General features: G+C 43.3%; 1 non-coding gene across 1 annotated transcript; it reads right to left on the reverse strand.

Annotated features, from left to right (window-relative positions):
* Nucleotides 1-1,118: 1,118 nt before the first annotated feature.
* On the reverse strand, nucleotides 1,119-1,224 carry LOC140814899 (small nucleolar RNA R71). Its single transcript, XR_012114200.1, has one exon. It is a non-coding gene; the product is annotated as a small nucleolar RNA R71 (small nucleolar RNA).
* Nucleotides 1,225-9,413: the final 8,189 nt, after the last annotated feature.

Raw genomic sequence — 9,413 nt, forward strand, 5'->3', positions numbered from 1 at the left:
TCATTCTTGATAAATAATTAAATACATTTAATTACTTCATTGAGTGAATTAGTTTGGCATAGCTCGAGAGAGTGTGTTCAATTGAATAGGAAATCCGGTCGGAAGCGTAGAACACAATCGAACGAATTAATTAATTAATAAGGGGTAGGTGAACCAGAATTCCCAACAAATTCTTTTATCATTTGAAATTTAATCAATCGATTTAGCAATCATATTTTATCATTTAATCTTTGAACTTGTTTATTTAATTCTCTTGCATTTTATTAGTCATAACACAACCAATCACCTTTCGTCGCTAAAGTTTTAATAACTAAAATAATAATTGTTAAATACAGTCTTCAGCGGAACGATACTCGTATTCACATACACTATATTATTACTTGACATCGTGCACTTGCGATTACTTTTTGAGCATACAAAATCATATTTTATTGGGGAATTCACAGTGCAAGTTTTGCTCGATCAAGTTTTTGGCGCCGTTGCCGGGGACTGTTAATCTACAATTTTATTTTTAGTTATTTCCTTTAGCATTATTTCATTTCTCTTGAGATAACACTTCACATTTTCTTACAGATATTCCTTCCAGTGCATGCCAAAGTCACTTGACGTGGAGCTTGAATTCGATCCTGAAATTGAAAGAACCTTCCGCAGGAGGAGACAACAGCAGAGGCTTAAAGAACTTATGGAGAGACACGAGCCAGAACGTGAGGAGGAACAGCGTGAGGAGAGACATATTGAGATGCCACGCCGCATACCAATGTTAGAGTATGCCCAGCCTTCTTTGGATGGTGCACGCCCCAGCATTGTGAGGCCGATTGTGCGGGCAAACCAATTCGAAATCAAACCAGCCATTATCCAGATGATTTAGAACACCGTCCAATTTGGAAGAACTGCTGTGGACGATCCAAACACACACATCGCGGATTTTCTTGAGATTCGCGATACTTTTAAATTTAATGGAGTTTCTGATGATGCTGTTAGACTGCGTTTATTTCCTTTCTCTTTGCGTGATAAAGCTAAAGCTTGGTTGAATTGTTTACCTGTAGGTTCGATCGCTACATGGGAGGACATGGCGAAGGCGTTTCTCATCAAATACTTTCCTCCATCGAAGACCATGAAGCTGCGGGCAGACATCACAAAATTTGCTCAGTTCGATCAAGAGTCACTATATGAGGCGTGGGAGCGTTTCAAAGATCTATTACGAAGATGCCCACATCACGAGTTGCCACTTGGGTTAGTCGTTCAAACCTTCTATTATGGCTTGCTTACTCCTAACCGTACTATGATAGATGCTGCTGCGTGTGGGAACCTTTTGAGGAAGACTGCGGAAGAAGGATATGAGTTGTTGGAGGAGATGGCTGCTAGCAGCTATCATCCTCAATCTGACAGGAACAACCAGCGGAGAAGTGCCGGAGTTCACCAGGTGACTGATTTTTCTGTTATTACTGCACAACTTGACGCTTTAAACAGGAAAATAGACGGCTTGAATGTGGGTGGCACGGCTATGCGTCTTCAAGAGATATTCTGTGAAAAGTGTGGAGGAGAGCACTATGTGAAAGACTGTCAAGATTGAAATCCCTTCTATGTGCAAAATGAGGCACCGGTGAATCAAGTGGGAGTCCAAAACCGCCCAAGGAATGACCCTTATTCGAACACATACAATCCTGGGTGGAGGCAACATCCCAACTTCTCGTGGGACGGTCAAAACAGTCAGAATAGACCGCAAGGAGGACAACAATATGGCAAACAACCGATGTACAGATCCGATCCTCCTAGAGAAGAAAAGTCCAACTTGGAGCAAATGATGTCTAAGTTTATTTCTTCCACTGAAACTCGACTCCAAAACCAAGATGCATCGATAAAGGGGCTCGAGAATCAAATTGGACAGTTGGCCAAGATGATAGCAAGTAGAGAGCCGGGCACCTTGCCAAGTAATACCGAGACTAATCCAAAAGAGCAAGTGAAGGCCATTGAGTTGAAGAGCGGAAAAGTTTTGGAGCCTAGAGAAAAAGAGAAAAGCCAAGTGTCGGATGAACAAGATGCGACATCTAAAGGTAAGTCTTCTAACCCTACACTAGCACCCACTACACAACCAAAAATTGTTATACCTCCTCCTTTTCCTGCTGCATTGAAAAAAGCAAAACTAGATGCACAATTTGGTAAGTTTCTCGAGGTGTTTAAAAAGTTGCATATCAATATTCCCTTTGCCGATGCTCTAATGCAAATGCCTAGTTATGCTAAATTTCTTAAGGACATCTTAGCAAACAAGAGGAAGTTGGAGGATCACATGACGGTAAATTTGACCGAAAGTTGCTCTGCTTTGGTGCAAAACAAAATCCCACCAAAACTAAAAGACCCAGGGAGTTTTTCTATCCCTTGCATGATTGGTGATGTAGTTTTTCGTAAAGCATTGTGTGACCTTGGTGCAAGTATTAATCTTATGCCTCTATCTGTTTTCAGGAAACTCGGATTAGGAGAGCCTAAGCCGACGAGGATGTCCTTGCAACTGGCTGACAGGTCTGTCAAGTACCCCCGCGGAGTGATTGAGGATGTGCTAGTAAAAGTGGACAAATTCATTTTTCCTGCAGACTTCGTGGTGCTCGACATGGAGGAGGATACATAGATGCCTCTAATTTTGGGGAGACCATTCCTTGCGACTGGCAAGGCACTTATTGATGTGCAAGAGGGAAAGTTGAGATTGAGAGTGGGCGAAGAAGAGATTACATTTGATGTTTTTAATGCACTTAAGCACACACTGCATTCTGATAGTTGTTTTAGAATTGATGCTTTTGACTCTCTTGTATCCAACTATGTGCAGGATGCTCTTAGGGACCCTTTGGAGGCCACTATCAATACTGAATTGGGAGAAGAGGAGTTAGACGAAGAAAGAGCTGAAATTGTGGCACACTTTAATGCCAACCAACCATGGAGAAGGCCAATGAGGATGCGACTGGAGGATCTAGGAGAACGAAGAGATTTGACCCCTCAAAGGTCAAGCATCGAGGATCCACCAACGCTTGAGCTAAAGCCGTTGCCTTCACACCTCAAGTACGTATACTTAGGTGAGAATAACACTTTACCTGTCATTATTTCTGCTGCTTTGACAGATGTGATGGAGGACAAGCTGTTGGAAGTTTTGAAAGCGCACAAGGGTGCATTTGCGTGGAAGGTGGCAGATATCAAAGGAATAAATCCATCCGTCTGCATGCACAAGCTCTTGATGGAAGAGAAGTACTCACCTCTTGTGCAACCTCAAAGACGATTAAATCCAAAGATGCAAGAGGTAGTAAAGGCTGAAACAATTAAGCTTCTCGACGCAGGTATTATCTATCCTATATCTGATAGTGCATGGGTAAGTCATGTTCAGTGTGTGCCAAAGAAAGGTGGGATTACTGTTATCACAAATGAAAATAATGAATTAATACCCACTAGGACTGTTACGGGATGGCGTGTGTGCATTGATTATAGGAAATTGAATGATGCTACCCGTAAAGACCACTTTCCCCTTCCCTTTATTGATCAAATGCTTGAGAGGTTAGCGGGTCATGAGTTCTATTGTTTTTTAGATGGGTATTCTGGGTATAACCAAATCATGATTGCGCCCGAGGACCAAGAGAAAACCACTTTCACTTGTCCTTATGGCACTTTTGCTTTTAGACGGATGCCATTTGGTTTGTGTAATGCCCCTGCCACTTTTCAGCGATGCATGACTGCTATATTCCATGATATGATTGAAACTTTTCTTGAGATATTTATGGATGACTTCTCGATTTTTGGCTCGTCTTTTAATGATTGTTTGCAGAACTTGCAAGTAGTGTTGAGGAGATGTGAGGAGACAAGCTTGGTGCTAAATTGGGAAAAATGCCACTTTATGGTACAAGAGGGAATTGTCCTAGGGCACAAGATTTCGGGGCACGGAATAGAGGTGGATAAGGCGAAAGTTGAAGTTATCAAGAACTTACCACCTCCGGCGTCCATAAAGGGAGTTAGAAGTTTTCTAGGCCACGCCGGTTTTTACAGACGTTTCATCAAAGATTTTTCTAAAATTGCAAAACCTTTATCTTCTTTACTCATGAAAGATGTGCCTTTTGATTTCAATTCTGATTGTATGCAGGCATACGAGAAGTTGAAAGAGAACTTAGTGACGGCTCCTGTCTTGGTGGCACCGGATTGGGATCTACCCTTCGAGATCATGTGCGATGCTAGCGATACTGCAGTTGGTGCTGTCCTCGGACAAAGACAAAACAAGGTATTTCACACCATATACTATGCAAGTAGGACTCTAGATGAAGCACAATTGAATTATGCCACCACCGAAAAAGAGTTACTTGCAGTAGTGTTTGCACTTGACAAGTTTCATGCTTATCTTGTTTTGTCGAAAGTAATTGTGTTTACTGATCACTCTGCCCTTAAATATTTATTTGCAAAGAAAGATGCAAAGCCACGCTTACTTCGGTGGATTTTATTATTGCAAGAATTTGATGTGGAAATAAAAGATAAGAAGGGTGTTAAGAATGTGGTTGCAGATCATTTGTCTAGATTAGAATTTATCAGTAATGATTGTGTGACTGATGCGATTAATGATTGGTTTCCGGATGAGCAGTTGTTTGAGGTAAAAAATTGTCCATGGTATGCAAATCTTGCGAATTTTCTTGTTACAGTCTCACCTCCCCCAAATCTAACATTTCACCAAAGAAAGAAATTCTTTTCGGACGTGAAATATTATTTTTGGGAGGAACCTTTCTTGTTTAAGATTTGTGAAGATTCTATGATTCGGAGATGTGTGGCGGAGGAAGAGATGGGATCGATTCTTACTCATTGCCATGACCGTGAGGTAGGTGGTCACTTTGGACCAACGAGAACGGCATCTAAGGTACTCGAATGTGGCTTTTATTGGCCAACCCTCTTTAAAGATGCTCGTTCTTATGTGCTAGCATGTGATAAATGCCAACGGACAGGTAACATCTCTAACCGTCACGAAATGCCTTTAAATAATATCATTGAGTGTGAGGTTTTTGATGTGTGGGGAATAGATTTTATGGGACCGTTTCCCAGTTCTTTCACGAAAAAATACATTTTGGTGGCGGTGGATTATGTGTCTAAGTGGGTAGAGGCGGAAGCATACGCCACTAATGATGCTCAAGTGGTTCTAAATTTTTTGAAGAAAAACATTTTTAACCGCTTTGGAACACCACGAGCAATCATTAGTGATGGTGGCACTCATTTTTGCAACAAACTCTTTGAAAAACTTTTAAGCAAATATGGTGTCACACATAAGATCTCTACCCCTTATCACCCCCAGACGAGTGGTCAAGTGGAAGTGTCGAACCGAGAGATAAAGAGAATTCTGGAGAAAGTGGTAGGCGTCAGTAGGAAAGACTGGTCGGTGAGGTTAGATGATGCTCTATGGGCATATAGGACTGCTTTTAAAACATCTATAGGCACTACACCGTATAGGTTGTTATTTGGTAAAGCATGTCATTTACCTGTCGAGTTGGAGCATCGGGCATATTGGGCAACAAAAGCGCTGAACTTTAATTTTACTGATGCAGGTGAACAGCGTTTGCTTCAATTGGACCAATTGGAGGAGTTCCGCAATTTGGCTTATGATCTTGCACTGTCTTACAAGGAGAAAACCAAAAAGGCTCATGACAAAAGAATCATCGAGAGAGAATTTAAGAAGGGTGAAAGTGTTCTGCTCTACAATTCCCAGTTGCACTTGTTTCCCGGTAAATTGAAGTCGCGATGGTCCGGTCCATTCGTGATCTCAAAAGTTTATCCATCGGGAGCTGTGGAATTGAAAGATGGGAAAGATGGGACATTTACGGTCAATGCCCAGCGCCTAAAGCACTACATGGGTGGCACAGTTGAGCCACAACTTGGAATCACACGGTTCCAAGAGAATCCGAACTGAGACGGACCGACAGTCAAGCTCTCGACTATAAATTGAGAACTCTTCTTTTTCCCTTATCTTGCATTTAATTCAATTTCGATTATTGTCATCCTTATTCGTATTTATTGTTAATCTCGTTTCTTGTTCTTCATTTTTTATTAAAAAAAAAAATTTATTTTCTCGATTCTGGGCAGAAAGTTGGCGCTCGGGCGGTATTTTTATACCGCTCGAGCGCGAAACTTCCCTTGGCTTACAGAAAGTTGGCGCTCGGGCGGTGATTTCCTACCGCTCGAGCGCGCCTGCTTACCTCTGACTTTTACGTCCAGAGAGGTTGGCGCTCGAGCGGTAACTTTTTACCGCTCGAGCGCGATTACTTTATATGCGCGATTTCCTTTCCTTTTCTTCATTCTGTGCGCACATCTCCCCCAATTTCTCCCCAAATCCCTAACCCTCTTCCACTCTACTCTCAAATTTTTGCAGGCAATCTCTCCTACCATCAAGACTCAAGCATTGCAGGCAAGCTCATCCTTCGGAATTCAAGCGTCATCTTCTCCGATTCCCCCAAAATCTCTCTCATCCACTACTATGGCTCCAAAGAAGAAACAAAGAGGTACTTCCGCTTCTTCCTCTTCTTCGACTTTTGATAGGCATCGCTTTGTTAGTGAAGGAGCTCGGGATAGGTATGAGCATGCCAAGATGAATAGAAATCCGATAGTAGAGAGGGGATTCCGAAAAGAATCTGCCGATAGGCACCTAGGAACTCGGATAGAATTGGAACGGCGCGGATGGGAAACTTTTTCCAATCAACCTAAGTCGGCGGTAGTTTCGGTGGTGCGTGAATTTTACGCGAATGCTATGGAGGGGAGAAATGGGACGGTGTTTGTTCGGGGTGTACATGTCCCGTGTGACTCGGCAACTATCAATGCACTGTTGGAAACGGCGGAGGTCGACAACTCTCGTTTTGAGGCTTTAGCTGCTGACCCGAACTATGACTTGATTATCACCGCGCTATGCCATCCGGGTTTGGGTGTGATGTGGAAACCATTGGGCGGACCGCCGAGCTATTTCGACGAGAAATTCTTGACCGTTGACGTTGCCATGTGGTACTTATTTGTGGCCCGACGGATGATGCCGGTCTCGCATAAGAGCGAGGTCCAAAAGGAACGAGCGGTTCTCCTTTTTGCGTTAACTCACGGCTACGACGTGAATGTGGGCACACTTATCCACTCTCAAATCATGTTGTGTGCTCGCAACAGTCACGTCGGTCTGTTCTTCCCGACAATTATCTCCGAGTTGTGTGCCCGTGCAGGAGTTCTATTCCGGGACGACGAGGAGTGGATTCAACCCATGAAGCCGATTTCCATCGAAGACGATAAGCGAAAGTATGCCAAGCGACAGATTGACTTCCCCACTGAGGAGGAAAATTTAGGTGGCTCTAGCGCCGCCGCTCCACGCCGCCGCCCACCACCGCCTCGCAGGCGACCTCAGACCGATATGATGGCTGAAAATCTTTCCTTCCAAACGTATCAGGGTCAGTTCAACTCGTATGTCACCGACCATCTATCCCACATTGACTCCATGATGCGCTCTTTGCTTGTGCAAGGGGGCACTGAACCAGGGACCATACCGCCATCTCCGCTACCTCCCCCCCACATTCCAGTTCCAGTACGACTATTATCAGCAGGGGGACGCCGGAGTGCACCCACCGGAGCATGATGAGGATGAGCCTTGATCAGGGGAGTTCACTGTTTCCCTTTCTTTTTTATTTTTTTTATTTCCATTATGTTTTCTTCTTTCTTTTGGTTATTGTTTTTTTTTTGTGTGTGTTTTCGTATTACTTTTCGTTCAGTCGTTTATGTTGCATTGTTAGCTTTGTTCTGCATCTCTGTTCGTTTTTGTTTACCAGTGTGTTTGGTGCAATGGGGACATTGCACACCCTTAGTATGAGGGGGTCATCTAGTCTGTGATGGTGAACGTAGTACATTGGTAGCCAATGATGATTGTGGGCTAACGAACTGCATATTACTTGGTCTTATCACCCGTCATGAATACCCGGGGAATTAAAAATTTTCCATATGCGCACATAGTGGGTGTTGTTAGTAGTGTGAAAGACAGTCGAGTGTAAAAATTTGTGGGAGAAACTGGAAAAAGATGAGATGCGAGTCGAACTTGAACGAATTTTTGTTGACATTCGTGACCGACCGGTGACATGAAAGAGAGTAGATCACTTGAGCTCACCGGAGTAACCTTTCGTCCCAATTGTGCATAACGCCTCAAGAGTTATCCCTAAGTCAAATAAACACAAATCCCATATACACAAAACCTAGGGAGTACACTTGAGAAAATTATGCACTAAAAAAAAGGAGAAACACAATGTTGTGAAAAAAAGAAAAAAAAAAGGAGATGTAAGGTGTGGGGGAGCCAAAAAGGGATGAAATCCTATCCCGAGGCTAAAAGATGGAGATGTAAGGCGTTGAAGAATGTCAGCTAAAAATTCTGACAAGTGCATAATGAAAATGATCAGTGTACGTCCCATCTGTTTGAGCCGTTTGAAACTTCATGATATTGACTCCCTAAATTCCTATTGTACAATCTTGAAATTGGCTCTTTGTGTTTGCTTGTTGGTCACGAGTAGAAACCAAACTCCAGATAGGGAGACTTGCATTGAACTGTTGATTTGGTGACTCGCATGATTTACAAATGAAACTGTCTGAAACACGAGCTAGTGAACCCCACAGCACACACAAGACCATACTGTCTGGAAAAATCAAAATTGCTATAAGGTGCTTTGAAAGGGGCATTGATGAATGTTGTGATTTGACTAATTGTATGTGGTTCACAAACCAGCTGAGGCAGGATGTCAGTTTGCTACTTCACCATCACTTTCGTTGTCTTCATACCTTCGTTTTGAGTCTGTTTCGTAATGATTGGTTATGGTTTGTAACCTATTTTGCTTGAGGGCAAGCAAAAGGTTAGTATGAGGGGGTTGATAGGTGGTGTTTTTACGTGTTTATTGCATTAGTTTTAGTTGTGTTTACATTGTGCATGCATGCATTTCATTTACATTTTGTTCATTTTATAGTAATTATTTGCATTTTATCATGTCTCACTTGTGTGTGATGAATCTGCAGGAAAAAATGGTCGGAGAACGAAAATCAGAGCGAAAGGTGGAAGACTCAAGAATTTGGACAGAACAAGCGGCGCCCGAGCGGTACATTTCTACCGCCCGGGCGCGAGAAGTGAATAACTGAAGGACCAAGACAGAAAGTTGGCGCTCGGGCGGTGCTTTTCTACCGCCCGAGCGCGAGAAAATGCCTCCGAAGTCATCCTTACAAAAAGTTGGCACTCGAGCGGTACATTTCTACCGCTCGAGCGCGAGAAGTTGAAGTGCCAAGACAGGAAGTTGGCGCTCGGGCGGTGCTTTTCTACCGCCCGAGCGCGAATGCCGTACCAGCCGAGGGAAGTTACAGAGAATGTGGCGCTCGAGCGGTACTTTTCTACCGCCCGAGCGCCGCCTATT

Source organism: Primulina eburnea, chromosome 1 (genome assembly GCF_022965805.1).
Source record: "Primulina eburnea isolate SZY01 chromosome 1, ASM2296580v1, whole genome shotgun sequence".
Lineage (NCBI taxonomy): Eukaryota > Viridiplantae > Streptophyta > Magnoliopsida > Lamiales > Gesneriaceae > Primulina > Primulina eburnea.